Genomic DNA, 17,035 nt, shown 5'->3' with positions numbered 1-17,035 from the left:
GATAGAAATGTGAGTTTTTCACCCCAAGGTCATAGGCTTCCTGAAGTCCATCCTCTCTGGGCAGGGCCCCTGGGTTAAGAACGAGTTTGGAGAACCACTCAGAATGTCACAGGATGTCATGAACTGGGGCCGTCAGATTCAACAAATTCCTAGATTTCAGACTCAGGTGGGTCTGCAGGGGGAGCCATCAGAGCAGAGGCCCCTGTGCTGCTGTAACAGGATGTGCAGAGGCAGCTGGACCAGCCCCCTGGGGCTGACGCTCTGCCACCAGCCTGCTGCCTGCTTCCTCTGGCAAGGCTTCTTCCACCAAGCAGAAGAGATCACCTTGTGCACCCCTGCTCTTACACAGGAAGGATGCTTCCAGCAGACTTGCCAGGAAAAAAACCAAGACCAGCCAGTTCCTTAAATGTTTCCAACAAAGTGGGAGCGCTCATGGTCATGATTCTTCTGTGCACAGACGCTGACACTCACAGAAACAACGCCGGTCAAAGCAAAAACTCAGAAAAAGGGTTTAAAAATTTTTCAGAAACCCACAGGTCAAAATGGAAATTGTAAATTATACTTTAACACAGAGGCTGGGCTTAAAGAAAATAACGCCCAAAAAGGTCACTGTAGATTCTTATTTGCAGTCAATTTTAATGAACAAAATGCACCAATACAGGTTATATTTATGTGAATAAATGTAAGTGATTCTCTAATCAGAGTAGCTTTAGGGAGGGCAAAATGCTAAGTAGAGTCCCCACAAGGGGCCTTCCACCACCCCTCCCCAGAATCATACCATCACTAGGGGACAGGGGAGAGGCAAACAGGAAAGTGAAATAGGCTGCTGCCTTTAACCCTGACCTTTTCTGTACCCAAGAGAAAGGTTATTCCCCTGATCAGCCCTCCCCAAGCCAGCTCTCAGGCCCACACCTAGTGGCACGCACACTTGGAGCTGTGTCAGGGCAACTGGGCAGGTGGTAGGGGCCACCCAAGAGGCTGAGTCTACAGAGGGAGCACATCTTCCCTGGGCTGAGATCTCGGCGGGAGCTCCATCACCACAGAGCACTTCCTCCCTCGGAAGAATGATCTCAGGCCCCCATCCCACCAGGGGTCCACGTGAGCACAGGATAGAGCCAAAGGACCCAAGAGTCCGTCTCAGAGCACCAAGGATAGGGCGTGTGCCGAAACCAGGAAGATCTGCTGGTTTTTATTTGCCCAGATTGGACAAAGTCCACAGACATTCTATCACACACACTCTCACTTGCTCCTACACATGTGCAGGGAGCCCAGCCTGGTGCTCTGTGGCGACCTAGAGGGGTGGGATGGGGAAGGGAGGGTGCTCAAGAGGGAGGAGATATATGTTTAATTATGGCTGGTTCATACTGTCATATGGCAGAAACCACTACAACATTGTAAAGCAATTTTCCTCTAATAATAAAAAAAGAAAATATCTATTACAATAACATGGAAAAAAAAAACATTTCAGATGAACCTGGCCCCAAGGACCTCCCTTCTCTGGTCCTGACTGACATGTCCAGGGCAGGGTTCATGGATGTGACCCCACTTCCTTCCACCGGCCCTCCGAGGACATCAGGCTTCCTTCCCAAGACTTCAATATAGGCAGGGGAGTACCCAGTCACCCCTCAGAGGACCCACAGTAGACAGCCTGGCAGACACAACCTCAGCTCAGGGTTCAGCATCAGTGGGGATAAGCCTCGATGATACCATGCACCCTGACAGGATGCAATAGCCCATAGCCCAGTCCAATCATGAGAAAAACACTGGACAGACCCCAACCGAGGAGGATTCCACAAAACACCTGACTGGTCCTCCTCAACACTGGAAAGGCCATCAGAACAAGTAAAACCTAGAAACTGTCACAGCCAAGGGAGCCTCAGGACACACCACAAGTAAAAGCAGTGTGGTTTCCAGGATGGGATTCTGGGGCACAAGAGAACATTAAGGAAAAATTAAGAAAATCCAAAAAAGTATGGATTTTGGTTAACAACAAAGTACCAATCTCAGTTCATGCGTTATAACCAATGTACCAGAGTAATGGAAGATGCTATTTACAGTGGGGACAGGATGGTAATTGTGGAAACTCTGTACTCTCTTTGGAATTTTTGTATAAATCTCAGTCTTTTCTAGGAGAAGGCAATGGCAACCCACTCCAATACTCTTGCCTGGAGAATCCCATGGACGGAGGAGCCTGGTAGGCTGCAGTCCATGGGGTCGCTAGGAGTCGGACACGACTGAGCGACTTCACTTTTACTTTTCACTTTCATGCACTGGAGAAGGAAATGGCAACCCACTCCAGTATGCTTGCCTGGAGAATCCCGGGGACGGGGGAGCCTGGTGGGCTGCCGTCTATGGGGTCGCGCAGAGTCAGACACGACTGAAGCAACTTAGCAGCAAGTCTTTTCTAAAATTAAAGGTTTATTTTTAAATATATATGTACTGTACATATTATTGGAGAAGGAAATGGCATCCCACTCCAGTATTCTTGTCTGGAAAATCCCCTGGACAGAGGAGCCTGGTGGGCTACAGTCCATGGAGTTGTAAAGAGTCAGACATGACTGAGTGACTAAACAACAACTATACATACTATATATAAATCCATATATGCAAAGCATAACATGAATACCTTTTAACAATTACAAAGTGTACTTTGGAAAAGTTAATAAAAATTGTACTCAACAGAAGGAGATAAACACATTTACTGATTAGCTTAACACAATAGAATAATTATATGGTTGAATTTTTGTACAACTCTTGTTGCTCTTCAGAGAATACCTGGTGTGTACTTCCATAAATAAAACAATAAATGTACTACGAAGTGTAAAATAATAAATACACGAACTGATAAACAAAAGATCTTGCTCCCTTGAACAAGACCCAAAAAAACTTATTTGGCATGCATTAAATTCTCTCCTATTAAGGTCTCTGAGAGCCAGGAATCAATATATTCCAATCAATTTTTAAAATTGCAACATAAAATGTGTATTGCAAATTAAATTCTCTTTATTCTCAAATTACATTTATTTAAACACTAAGCATTAATTACAGTGTATCACAAATTAATTACAGTATATCACAAAAACTATTTTACACTAATCCACCTCATCAAAAATGAAAGGAACTATAAACGGGTTCACTGTGAAACAAAAGGACAAATCACTAATTATGACTTGAATTGTTTTGAATGCTAAGGATTCGATTATTTCCGGATGCTAAACAGACACACAGAAACTGGTCCACAACCTTACTGTCAACAGGGCACAACAATCTGATACTAGATGCAGCAGAGGTCAACAAATAGAAACACTGCACTTGAAAAAGATTAAAAAAAACAACATCTATAAGGAAGTAAAATACAGTTTACATTTCAAAAGAAACAAACTAAAGAAACACTTTGAACAGACTATCAGGATAAAAAACAAACCTGCAAAATGCCTGATCCGGGCTGACTTACAGTATTCATTACTAATCCAGGCAAAGGAGTTATGTGACTAAATAAATCTTTCCTAGGTTAAAATGTAATGGCATACTGCATTTACAACATTATCAACTTAAAAAAGGAAATTAGAAGTATCAGTGGGCTTCCTGACCCTAGCATTCCACTAAAAGCAGCAATAAGTAGTTTTGCTATTTTTTTTTAGATAAGTCTTCAGTAAATAAATCACATGTAAGCAGAGTTTATATAATCTGCAAATTATGGACTAGTTGACTCCAAAACCATCTGTTTATCCTAAGTAAACCAACAGTATGGCCTCATGCAGACTCTGGATAGCAGCACTATCCTGAGAAGAGTGGATGGAAGGGGGTGGTCGGTGGAGAACGGGGTGCTGACCAGCTACAGCAACCACAGACAGAGCTTTACCACCGGCAAGTGAAACAATCCCTGCTCAGCAGACACACTATGGTCTCAGGGCTGTCTCACTCCCCCTGAAATATTTGATTTTTTATTTAAAAACAAAAATTTTTTTTTTTTTTTAAATTTTTCTGCTGCACTTTGAGACATGTGAGGTCTTAGTTCCCCCACCGTTGATTGAACTCGCAATCCTTGCAGTGGAAGCATGGAGCCTTAACCACTGGACGACCAGGGAAGTCCCTCCCTGGGGTATCTGAAATGAATTCTAACTGGCCTGGGGATTTTGCATGGGTCTTCCTTGCACCTCCCACAGAACCCCACACAGAGGCACGACACTCATCTTGGACACGTGTTAACCGAGATGAGAGTCAATCATGAACGTGTAAAGTTACCCGGGCTGGCTGACAGGCTCCCTGAGGACAGGTCTGTCTGGTCCCCCTGTGTGTTTCTGTAGCTCCTGCCACAGCTCCTAACAGCCGCCACTCAACAACTTAGTGACAACAAACTAGGGGGTAATCTGATCTGTTTGAGTCAGCTCAGGATGGAGAAGGAAGCTTTGTCCTCAACACACACGGTCCTCCAGCCAGATTCACAAAAAGGGAACAGCCATCTTCAGTTTACCACGCAGGTTGGCTGCTCTGAAGATCCTTCTTGAAAAAGGAACTGCACAGTTGCAATTCCTAAACAGGGTATGCAGAGGCACACACACACACACAAATCAGAACTAAGCCTCTGCTTTCCAGAACACAAAACAGAGGTAGAAAGGAGTTAGAAATGAGCTGTGCACCTTGGACAAACTAGCTGGGGGGGGGGGGGGGGGGGCGGGGGGGGCCCTTCCCTGATGGTCCAGTGGTTAAGTATTTGAGTATTCGAGGGGACAGGGGTTCAATCCCTGGTGGAGGAACTAAGATCCCACATGCCAAGGGGTACCTAAGCCCATGCAGCACCACAACTAGGGTCTGTGCACCACAACGAAAGATCCTGAGTCCCACAGTTGAGACCCGATGCAGCCAAATAAATTAAAAAAAAAAACAAAAAACTACTAGCAAGTGGAAAAGAGCACGCATACCTCTACTGCTCACAGGAAGCCAGACCTTTCATGTTCACATTTAGACCAGCTATTTATGAAGTTCCGGATGAGGCTGTTTTAATCCAGCCCCTGTTATAATTGGGCTTCCCAGTGGCGCTAGTGGTAAAGAACGTGCCTGCCAAAGCAGGAGACCTAGGAGACACAGGTTTGATCCCTGGGTCGGGAAAATCCCCTGGAGGAGGCCATGGCAACCCACTCCAGTATTCTTGTCTGGAGAATCCCAAGGACAGAGAAGCCTGGTGGGCTACAGTCCATAGAGTTGGATACCACTAAAGCGACTTGGCACACACTGTTATAATTAAAAGTCAAGCAGTTATTGCATTCAGGCAAATGGTTTATTTTGAGGAAGGAGGGGGATTTCAATACTGTAAATGCAAAGCCCTACAAAAGTCCTGCATCTGTAGTTCCAGAGCTGGGGCATCACCTGACAGCAGGACTCCTGTGGCCAATCCCTGTGCCCTGCGACCCTCACCTTCCCCTCTCCACAGTGGCCAAGTAACAACACTTGCTCCCTCCACCAGTGTCAGAAGTGAATGATACAATGACACACAACAATTAGATACACACAATGTTACCCAGCCAGCCAGCACACCACTGCAAAATTTCCAAGCTTGTCCAAAGACTTATTACTATGACTGTCTAAGAGGTCTTTCCAAAGAGTTACTACGACTCTCCCATAGGTCTTTCTCGGTGCCCTCAAGGATGGGAGGTTAAGGAAAGAAAAGACCAATTGTACTTTTAACCACCTCCACCAAGAAAAGTTCAAAAATGCTCTGAGTGCTGATTCTGTGTTTATCCTGGTAACAGAACAGGAAGAGAGCAGATAAGAGGCGACCAAGCAAAAAAGAAGAGCAAGGCAACAGGAAATGATTTACAGAAGACAGATCAAGATTAAGCCAAGAAAACTTCTAACTGGCTGCCCTCTGGATATCTAGGCTTCTCTGACTTTCTCAAGTCAGGACCTGCTCATAAGGGAAAAAAAGAAAACGTACACAGAACATCACAGTCCAGACCAGGCAGCTAACAAGCAGCTCTGCCCTGAGCCAGACCCTGAGACTCAGAAACTAACAGCCAAATTATCATTTTCCCCTTCCTTTTCCCTGGATAACGTCTAATTTGTGACATTTTCATTCTCTCTCCCCTGAAGAGTTTATTTTAGACCTTACATAAAAGGAAATAAAGCATTCAAAAGCTAACAGATGTGACTCGCTTAAAGAGTAGGCTGAACCTAGAACCTAATAAACTGTAGTAATAACAAAAGAATTTTTTTCTATAGACCATCACCAATTGTAAGGATGCTGAGCCTAAGTAAATAGATGTATTTCACCAAACCAAACTCTGAAAATCAATTACTTACTACAAGCAATTGATAAGGGACTCCATTACTTTCCTGTTAGTGGATATTCTAAGGAGAATGTGTTGTCACCACAGTTCAGCTAGATTTCCTAATGCGTCCTACAAAATCAGCATTTCATATTTCTATGGTCCAAATGGAAGTAGAAAATTTTAAAAACAATGCATGCCCTACTTTTCCACTAACAGATAAACCATGATATGTCAATTAAAGTTTCTCCTTTTTATATTTAACTGCAGAGATACATAAATACTTTTCAGCTTTCTGTTGTTGTTCAATTGCTAAGTCGTGTCTGATGCTTTGCGACCTCATAAACTGCAGCACGCCAGGCTTCTCTGTCCTTCATTATCTCCCAGCGTTTGCTCAAACTCATGTCTATTGAGTCAATGATGCTATCTATCCATCTCTTCTCCTGCCGCCCCCTTCTCCTTTTGCCTTCGGCTTTCTAAATAGGCATTATTTTTCATGTTTATAAAAATTCCGGGGATGGTAGGGTGGGGATGATCTCCAAGAGGGCAACTGTATGAAAGAATGCATGGGCCATTAACTGAAAGGTTTAAGCCAAGTGGAGCAGCAGTCACTTAAAATAAGGCTGCTGAAATATTGACATCTTTGGGCAGTTAACCCTTTGAAGTCGGCACTGTAATGTGCACTGCAAGATGGGCCAATATCCCTGGCCTTGACCCACCGGACACCAGGACCACTCTCCAGTCTGGACAACTGGAAAATGTCCCCAGACACTGCCAGTTGTCCAGAAGGGCAGAACCACCCCCAGCTGAGAACCACTAATTTATATCCAAGAGTAGTGGCTCAAGTCTCAAGTTTCTTTTTTAATATCAACATTTGAAAAGGTGGTTTGTTTTTTTTTTGTATTTGCAAAAGTGAATCATTTATTTCTCAATCCAAACCTAACAGCTAGGAAAATCCAAACACAGATGGGAATTTGCACTATGTTGCACTATGGGAAGATGCGCTATGTTGAAAACATTTACTGCCCTTGATAATAACAACCCTCTCTGATCTGAGACGTGAAGAAAAAGAGGATCTCCTTCCTCCAGAAAGCAGGGCACCCTTCCCTCCCCTCCCCCTACTCAGCCCTGAGCTTGTGGGGTGTAAGGCACAGTCAAGTTCAAGCAGCAACAATTAAACACCAGAGCCCTCACCTGGGATCCTCAACAGAGCCTCAGTTCCACACAGGCCCCCTTCAGCATGACAATGACAACAGCAGAGGGTCTGCTGTCCTTCCCTACTTTTTTTTTAAAGAGGATAATTTCTTTATAGTCACTTCTGAGTCTTATCTCTTGAACCACATGAAACAGACCTATGAAGGAGACTCTTAAGAAAGGAAATGAAGCAGCAGAGATGGCTTAATAAAGGGAGGAGAGCTTGTACATACAAGCCAGGCTGGTTCATGGAAGGCAGTAACTGTACTGCTAAAGAAAAACTATCTGAGTGCAGGTAAGGAAGTCAGGTGAATTAAGTCGCACTGTCAGGGTGGGGAAGTCACACATGAACAAACATGAAATACACAGAGAAGAATCAAAAGAAAGGAAAAGTCTTTTTTTATATCTGTCTTGCTAGACTCTGTTCCTAAATACATTCCTTAAAAAAAAAGCATTTTGATGAAAACTCACTATTCACCTAGATCCAATGTCCAGAAACTGTTTCTAAAGTAACTCCCTGAATCCCTTGGTATTTCTTGGTCTCTTAAAAATACTCAAGCAGCTTGTGGTTTTTAACACCCATGTCTCCAAGCTGATTCCCGTCACTCAGAGCAACAAGAGAGCTCTTCATCACCAATCCGGCGTGTCCCCGCCCCCAACACACACAGATTTGAAAACAGGGACATGAGCTTTTAAAGGGACTGTCTTTAAAATGAATACAGCTGGTGTCCTAATGAAGCATAATATATATTTTATTAGAAACATGTTTCTAATGAAAATGAATACTTTTCATCTCTCATATTTTATAATTAGTTACATAACTGGTAGGCTATTGATTTGTATAACTTAAGTCTGTACCCAGTGACCTTGTTAAACTCTTGTATTAATTCTTAAAAAAAAAAAAAAAAGTCCAACAACAACAAAACAAACCCAGCTGGAAAGAGGGATGGAGAACTGTTCTTTTCTTCTTTAGCCAGGCTCACAAGTAACATCATTAAAATACCTGTTGACTTGCAGACATCCTTAAATGCTCAGCCAAAACTCACAGGCTACAAAACTAAGGCACATCCTTTAAGGAAGATGGATGCAGATGCGAAGGGCTTGTCCAAGGAGTCAGCCACTGGCGCCTTACTAAGCATCTCACACCCATCTCTCCCTCTTGGAAGGTTCCTCCCCAGCTGGCCGCCCCCACCACAGCTGGGAGAATTATTAAGTTTGTTTAAGTAAATAAATCTTTGCTGCTCCTCCTCCTGGAACATGCCACAGGAGCAGCAGCTGGACTGCAAATCTAAGCCTGTGAATTAAGAGCGCCTGCCTGCCTTACAGCCCATTGGAGACCACGGTCTTTCCGACCTGCGAACACACAAAGAACCAGACTCTCAGTTATGCCTCAGTTCCATCTGCCCCGAGGGGAGGCTGCCCAGCACAGAGGGCCACAAGGGTCCTCCGACAACAGAAAGGGAAGTTTAGGATGATCTGGTACTACAAGCCTCGCCTAAGATGGCAGTCAATGTCAAGGTTCCTACCAAGACCTTGGAACAGCAGTCTTCCAAAACTCCAGAGCACCTGAGAACTCATGAGAAAAGCAAATTCTCAGGTGCCCCTGAAGACACTCTGGGGGGTGGGGGGTGGGGGAGGTGGGTCCAGCCATCTGAGTTGGAAGCATTCTGGGGCGGGGTGGAGGGGTAGCGGAATTGCTGAGACCCAGCCCTGAGCTGGGTCTGTCTGGGGCTCCCTGGCCTGTGGTGCTCAGGAGGCAGGCTAGGGGAGGATTAGGAAGGCCGGGGATGCTCACCACTGCATCACCTCCAGAGTACACCCGCCAGGACCACTGGAGCAGCCGAGGTTGCTCATATGTCCTTCCAGAGTCCAGGGCTGATAAGAGGTCCAGAATGAGCGACACCCAAGCTCCACCCACTGTTGTGATTCTCCATTATGTTTCTCCAATCCAACACCATCATAAAAGTTTACAGCTCTGTTTGTGTCTTTTCTTTTAATGAAGAGATGGTGGCCTGGCTTAGGGGATAAAAGACAGAGCCTCAGCAGTCACACAGGGTGCGTTTGAATTCCAGATCTGCTGACCAGCTCTGGAACCTGATGCAGCCTAACCTGCTAGGTCTCTCTACTCTCATCTTTGAAGAGAAACACAGCAAGCAACCACATTCAACTTCTGTGAGCACTGAATGAGCTAATATTGTGTGTAACATGGTTAGTACCATCACTACAATGTGTGTGATGTGTGTGTGTTAGGGAAGAAGACAATGGTCCCTAAAGTACTATGATTTTAGGATGTCCTTGATGGCTCAGTGGTGAAGAGTCCACCTGCCAGTGCAGGAGACATGGGTTCAATCTCTGGCCCAGGAAGATCCCACATGCCTTGGAACAACTAAGCCCATGTGCCACAACTACTGAGCCTGTGCTCTAAAGCCCAGGAACTGCAATTACTGAGCCCATGTGCTGCAGCTACTAAGTCCGAGAGCCCTAGAGCCTGTGCTTTGCAACAAGAGAAGCTGCCGCAATGAGAAACCCTTGCACCAAAGATAGAGAAAGCTGGAGAAGCAACAAAAACCCAGGACAGCCAAAAATAAATACATAAATAAATATTTTAAAAAACTATGACTTTAGATTCTGTACTTAGAAATTAAGTACTTGACATATATCAGAAGTACACTGAAAACTAACACCCCAAAACAGTTATTTCACATTGGTAATTTAACCTCTAGAATTCAAAATACATTTTAAAAAGTTTGTAAAATATACAAGCATTCTGATTATAGGTAAGCAAATCAGGTTCTAGTATTCTAAACTTGCGTGAGTACATGGAATATTACAGTCTTCCTTAGCATGACAGAGATTATACCTTTCTGCTAAAGAATAATAATTACCATGATTATGATTCCAGGTTGCTCTCACTACGTCTTCTTAGCTATCTCAACTTAGGAAAACACAGACTAAATGAAGCTTGAATCATGAAAGTATACAGACCTGTGCTCTCCCACACAGAGTCACCGGCCTCAAGGGGCCAATGAACACCCCAATGTGGGGAGGGAAGAGGCACGCCATGGATGAAGAATGCACACAGGCTTTCACAGGCTGCACACGAACAGAAGAATGTACATCATCTCATTAAGAGGGTTTTACGTTGAACACTGGGAATAAGAGTACTGTGGCTCTACTGGGTAAAAGAGTACATTGTGAAAATTAATTTTGCTTGTTTCTTCTTACATCTTTAATGTGTTACTGCTGTTGTTGTTTATTCACTCATTCATGTCCCACTCTTTGTGATTCCGTGGACTGTAGCCCGCCATGTGCCTCTGTCCATGGGATTTTCCAGGCAAGAATACTGGAATGGGTTGCCATTTCTTTCTCCAGGGGATCTTTCCAACCCAGGGATCCTGTACTGGCAGGCGGGTTCTTTCCCACTGAGCCACCTGGAGAGTCTAATGTGGCTACCAGACATTTAAAATCCCATCTGTGACTCACGTGTGTATATTTGAAGGGGACAGCACTGCTCTTAACAATTGATTTCTTCAAGGCGTGTTTGCAGGAAATACCCCATGTTAAAAAAGACATGGCATTTTTGGCACCAGCTTCTCCTCCCTCCTTAAGGGTCCAGCACAGTTTTGGGGTACAAAGCTGCTATGTGTCACGAGGCTGTTATTACAAGGGTAGCAATGAATCAGCCCTGAAGTACACAAGTCTTTAAAAATAAGCTGACGATAAACGCTGGTATTCTGTTATCACAACTAGCAGGCTTTCACTCAGTGTGTACAGGGGTGGGAGATGTATGTAGAGGCTGGGGGAGCAGGGAGGAGCCCATGGTGCAGGCCCATGCTGAGCACTGGCGACACTGACCTGAGGGCAGTGGAGAGTCAGTGTTGGGACCACGGCCAGGTTTGGGTACCAGGGCACAGTGAGCAGGCGAATGTGGTAACAGACGGGTCTGCCAGCACAGTGAGCAGACGAATGTGGTAACAGACGGGTCTGCCAGCACAGTGAGAGAGGAGCAAGTACCTCAGGTTCAGATGGAAGAGATCTTTGGAGGAAAAACTGATAAGATGTGGGACCTGGGAGGTGAGGGAGAATCCAGGATGACACAGTGAGGCAATGCTGGGGACATTAACCCAAAGGCAGGAAGGTCAGGAGATAGTACTCACAGCCAAGATGTTCAGAGTTTCCGGTGGAAATGAGCGAGGAAAAGTCGCATGATTCACTTGAATGACCAAGTGAGTCATGAATGGACAGGTTTGCAGTTGTGGTCACACAGGTGACCACCTAGAACAGCTCATGCTGGCCCAGGCCAGAAACACACATGTGATCGGGATGGACATTACCAAACCCGCCTGCACCTGCCTGGCTCCCAGTGCACCCACAGTCACAGGGCAGTCCCAGTGATGCTCCCAGCTGTGGGTTCCATCCACAGGAAATGCCTTCGTCTCCACACAAAATTCAGCACGTGCATATAGCTCCTATTTGATGCTGATCCTGGTCCCCAAACCATGCTGCAGCTCAGCCAACATGGGCTAAGGGGAAATGTCCACAAAGGGCATTGGTCAGGGCTGTCCTCTCTCCTCAAGACCTGAAGCATCTGGTCCCGGTGCCCGCCTACCACAGCAGTATGAGGCTCTGTGAGGGAAACTGAGCTGTCACCCCTCCCCTCCTGCCCAGTGGTGTCTTCAAGCACTTGGGAGACAGAAGCCATGAGATGCCCTAAAATCATCAGCCTGGTTTTGAAGGGTGTCATGGACAGAACTGTCTCCGTACTCAAATGTTGAAGCCCTCACCACCCAAGTGACTCATCTGGAGACAGAACCTCTGCAGCAACTGAAGTTCAACAAGGTCAGAAGGGTGGGGCCCTAACCCAAGAGGACCAGTGACCTCCTAGGAAGAGACACACACACAGGGCACCTGAGGTCACAAAGTGAAGGCAGCCAATGGAGCCTGGAAGAGAGCCTCACTGAGAACCTAGTCTGCCTGCACCTTGATGACCACTTTGCAGCCTCCAGAACGGCAAGAAATCAGCTTTCTTTTGACGCTCAGTCTGTGGATCTGTGAGGACAGTCTGAGTGGATGTGCATATGCTAAACCAGGACAAGTACCCTTCAACCCACGGAGACCATCCAGGCTGACGAGGCTCAGACACTGAAACCAGGACATGAGGTCACCTACTGACCCTGGTCCCACCAGCAGCCAGGCAGGGGCCACACGCTTGGCCCTGCTGGGACCTGCCGGCAGATCCACAGCCTCCCCAGGACCACCTCACCCAGCACCTTATGGGGTCACCTCCTCCTCCTGAGCAGGGCGCTCTGTCACCCTGCCACTGTCCCTGGGCTCCAGGGTCCTCACACTGACATCAAGGCCAGAGCCCAGGTCACCACGTTCTTTTAGTACTAAATATGGTGGTGAATGGGAAAGTAATTGGCAAACTGTAATCTACCATTGGAACATGAGCATCTATTATTTTTATCTGACTTTGGCATTTCAGATCTACATTAACCACCGACCCACGAAAACATCCCACTTTCCAAAACTGTCTCAAAAAGAGAAACTGCAGTATTTCCCTTCTGAGTGCACTTGAGGCTTCTTTTCTTAAAAACATTTAAAAACAAACGGTATAAAAAAAAGTAAAAGGACACTAAATGACCAGCTTCCCTGGTCAGGATAATAAATGCTCTGCCCAGAGTTTCCAGTTCAGGTTAACATGCACAGACACTCTATTGAAAAGTTAAATATTCAGTCATCCCACCAGGGGGTTATGCAGTTGGGTTTGTTTTTCATCTTGCCTTTTCTCTTTTTTTTAGTTTTAGGTTCAGGACTATAAATGATTCATTGGACAGAGAACTTCTCAAATAGACAGGCCACGAGACCAAATCCTCCCATTGTCTGGACCTGGATGCACTGGAAACTAAACCTTATGAACCTAGAGCCTTAATGACTGACAAACTCAGAATTCAACATTCAGGAGCTCAATCAGTATTTTCTGGAAAGAACACAAAGAATCCACAGGGCTGACTGTGACAAATGTCTGTGTGTGTGTTGTTAGGGCAGGGAGAGGGAGGCAGTTATAACCGACGAATGTCGATTACACCTTCAGAAATTGACATACTTTGGGATCCATTCAAAGCGAAATGCAGGAGAAGAAAACAGTCTAATTTTCAAAACAGTGCCACTAAAATGGCCTAAAGAAATAAACTATTTTTACTTTGGCTACATACTTTCAAAACTGTTAAAAAGCTGTCCTGATCTCCTTCTAAGCTGCCTTAACTCAAGCATTTAACAATATCATCACAGTATCGCTTTGAGCCTCTGAAAACATGGGGTTTCCATTACTCATTTGAGGAAAGAGAAACCACTTGGAAGTCCCATTTGCCACTCATCTGGATGGGAAAATTAATTTTGTAAGCCTTGGGGTTGAGCTGTGGGGAGTTTCCTGTCCATTTTTGAAAAGTTAGCTTACTAGATTTCCAAACATGGTCCACTGCCCTGCCATGCAGTTCTAGGGAGCAGCCTTCAGTTCCATTCTTCGTGTGGGACAAACATGTGTGGCCCTCGCCCTCGGCTCACACTATTGGCCATGCCGGGTAGTTACAAGCATGCATATCCTGGAGAATTGTGTAACACAGCCTCGACCAGTTGGGGCAACTGAAGTGACCAAGGAAGAGGGTCTGGTCATTCCAGACAATCAAGAAGACTTTAAGATATTGTAAAAGGTTATCCAGGGCTTCCCTGGTGGCTCAGAGGTGAAGAGTCTGACTGCCAATGTTGGAGACACGAGTTTGATCCTGGTTCGGGAAGATTCTACGTGCCGTGGAGCAACTAAGCCCACGTGCCACAACTACTGAGCCTGTGCTCTACAGCCCAGGAGCGGCAACTACTGAGCCCACATACAGTAACTACTGAAGCCTGTGTGCCTAGAGCCCATGCTCCGCAACAAGAGGAAGCAGTGGGTGGCAACAAAGACCCAGAGCAATGAAAAATAAATTCTAAAAAAAAAGTTATTCAGTTTGTATACACACAAGAAAGATTTTGGGTATGTTTAATATGGATAATAGTGCACTTCTCAAATACCGTGTACATGATGCATTTGCTGGAAAATCTCAGTCATTGCCCAATGCAAACAACAGAGGCTGGGAAACATCACAGCTTCAAAGAGATGAGGGATGGAGAGACCTGAGGTGCAGGGCATGTGATAAAGAAAACCTCCAAGCCTGACAAGTGAGCACAGCTACTTGAAATCACCTTAATCAGGCCCCACCTTAAGTGGGGAGAGAAGTTGCTGGGTCAGCCTGTTCTCTGGCCGCAGTTCATCACCCAACTTCATCCCATGTTCCAGGACCAATCCCGCAGCTTGTCTAGGGAGCAGCTGAGAAGCTTGGTGCCCAGATGAGGCCTCTTTGTCATCACCAGCTTACCACTGCTTTAAGTTTCCAATTTCAGCCTCAGCTAGCTGTAGCCAGAGGACCACTAAGATCTGGCCACTTTCTTCAATCAATACTACATCTAATCAACCTGGAGAGGAGAAACATTAATATAGGATTTTCCCTCCCAGTCACTGCTTCAGAATCGTGGTTAACACCCAAGTCTGGGGAAATCCCTGTTCCGACCATCTAAAAACCTACATGGACAGCTCAGTCTCCCAATTGAACCCACTTCATCTCCTCCTGTTCACGACTGCCCTCCTATTTACTAAACCTTGGTCCAGGCTCCATTCCTGTTATTAATTTACCCGTTTATTAATATCTGGGGACACCGGGTAAGTGAATTAAGGGCAGTGTTTGGAAACAAAGTTTAGGTCTGCTGTGATAACTCAAAGCACCCAGATTGATTTCATTTTCAGTCGCTTTTAGCCTTGAAAAGCCCTGTTGCTAACCATACCTGATACAGAGGGACAAAACACGCCCCAAATTACTCTCATTCCTGCCAAATCCCTTCGGCGAAGCCGAAGAGGAAGCCGGGCCGGGACCAGGCGGGGACTCCCCTACATTTGGGTTCCCCACCCCCAGGCCACACCCCGTAGGCTCTCGGGGGTTCACTTTCTTTGGGGTCAAGGGCAAGAGTGGGCCTGCGCGGGCCCAGCGCTGAGGCCTGCTCATCCCCTGCGCAGACCCAAACTTGCCAGGCTCAGCCCCAAACCTGTTGGCAAAATAAACAAAGGCAAACACAGGGGACCCGACCTGGCCTGAGTGCCAGAGGCGGCCCCGCGCCGGCTCCAGCTTTGTCCCCACGCGGACGAGCTGCCAGTGAGCCCGGAGCCCCGGCAAGCGCGCAGCCCTTTCAGGGCGACCGCCACGATCCACACACGAAAGCGCTTTGCAATCACGCCCCCCACTCGCTCCACGCCGAATGCGCTCAAGAGGGAGTTACCGTCTACGCCTACAATCACACACCGAATTCTTCCAGAACCGCTGGGTGGTTCGATCGCCCAGAATAAGCTACCAGGGCAGCGCGATCGTGAGAAACTTTGTTTCCGGGGCCGGCGATCCCCGGCCGGACGCGGAGCCCGGCACGAAGAGCCCCGGGCCACGGGAAGCCTCCCGGACGCCAAGTGACAGCAGCTCCGCGCGGGGTCGCCAACCGTCCCGATCCCAGAAGTTGTGCGGGCCGCGCTCGCCTCCCGGTCCTGCTTGCGCGGGGCCGGCGATCCACGCGGTCCTTACCGGCGGCGCGCCCGGCCTCCCCGGTCCTTGCTCCGGGACCACCGCGCAGGCCTGCCCCGCCCGCCCGCCCGACCTGGGGAGGGGGGCTAGCCGGAGGTGCCGGCAGCCGCGAGGCCAGGCCGCGCAAGGGACCCGGCCCCCAACCCCGGCTCCGGCCCCGGCGCGCCCCGCCCCGGCTGCCCCGCAACTCCGCGAGCCGCCCAAGTTGGCGGCCTCCGCCCCGGCCCCAGCCCCCGGGCCCCGACCCCCGGACTCCAGTCCCCGGCCCCCGCTTACCTCGCGCGCCGCCCGCCGAGGCCGGAGCAGCGGCGCGGGTGCCGGGCGGCGGCCGCCCTGCGCCCGCCCAGGCGCTGCTCTTTGTCTGCGCCGCTCGCTCCTCCTGCCGCTCGGCCGACACTCCGGCCCGGGCGGACCCCGCGGGCCCGGCCGACCCCCGCCGCCGAGCCCCGCGCCCGCCGGCCCGCTCGGGTCCGGCCTCGCTCCCGCCGCGGCGCCCCCGCGCCCCCGCCCCTCCCGGCTGCGCCCGCCGCGCGCCCTTCCTCCTCCTCCTCGTCCTCCTCTGCTCCGCCCCGTGACGCCGCCGGGGCCGCCCAGGCCCGCGCGCCCGCCGCCCGGGACCCACCTGGGCGCGCACGGCGGCCCGGCTCGGGCGGTGCCGGGACGGGCTCGAGGCTCGAACGCGGGCGCCGCCCGGCCCGGAGGACCCTGCACGGGGCCGGGCCGGGCCGTGCCGTGCCGGGCGCCGAGGGGAGGGGAGGCCCGGCTCCGACCCTGCGCGCCCGGGAGCGAAAAGGAAGACGGGAGAGGCGAGAACGGCAGCAATCCGGCCTCGAAGGACCGGCGGGTGGTCTGTCCATTCCCTTTTTGTTTGATTTTCTTATCAGGACGCCCTGGGGCTTGGCCACCGACCCCTCTCCC

The 17,035-nt window shown here is 48.3% G+C and overlaps 1 protein-coding gene across 2 annotated transcripts in view; it reads right to left on the bottom strand.

The window, feature by feature from the left end:
* The window catches only part of NCK2 (NCK adaptor protein 2), a 113,946-nt gene extending 97,314 nt beyond the window's left edge, over positions 1-16,632 (bottom strand). The window contains exon 1 of one of the 2 annotated variants that reach the window (XM_081593558.1): positions 16,394-16,632. The gene's annotated coding sequence lies outside the window, so the exon portion shown is untranslated. Of the gene's footprint in view, positions 1-15,847; positions 16,165-16,393 lie in introns of those variants that run through there. The other variant, XM_081593559.1, reaches the window with a different exon arrangement.
* Positions 16,633-17,035: the final 403 nt, after the last annotated feature.

The sequence above is a fragment of the Giraffa tippelskirchi genome, chromosome 4 (genome assembly GCF_054371585.1).
Source record: "Giraffa tippelskirchi isolate mGirTip1 chromosome 4, T2T-mGirTip1v1.2.pri, whole genome shotgun sequence".
Taxonomy (NCBI): domain Eukaryota; kingdom Metazoa; phylum Chordata; class Mammalia; order Artiodactyla; family Giraffidae; genus Giraffa; species Giraffa tippelskirchi.
Note: the sequence above shows the minus strand (reverse complement) of the source record. Positions and strands in the feature narration are given on the sequence as shown.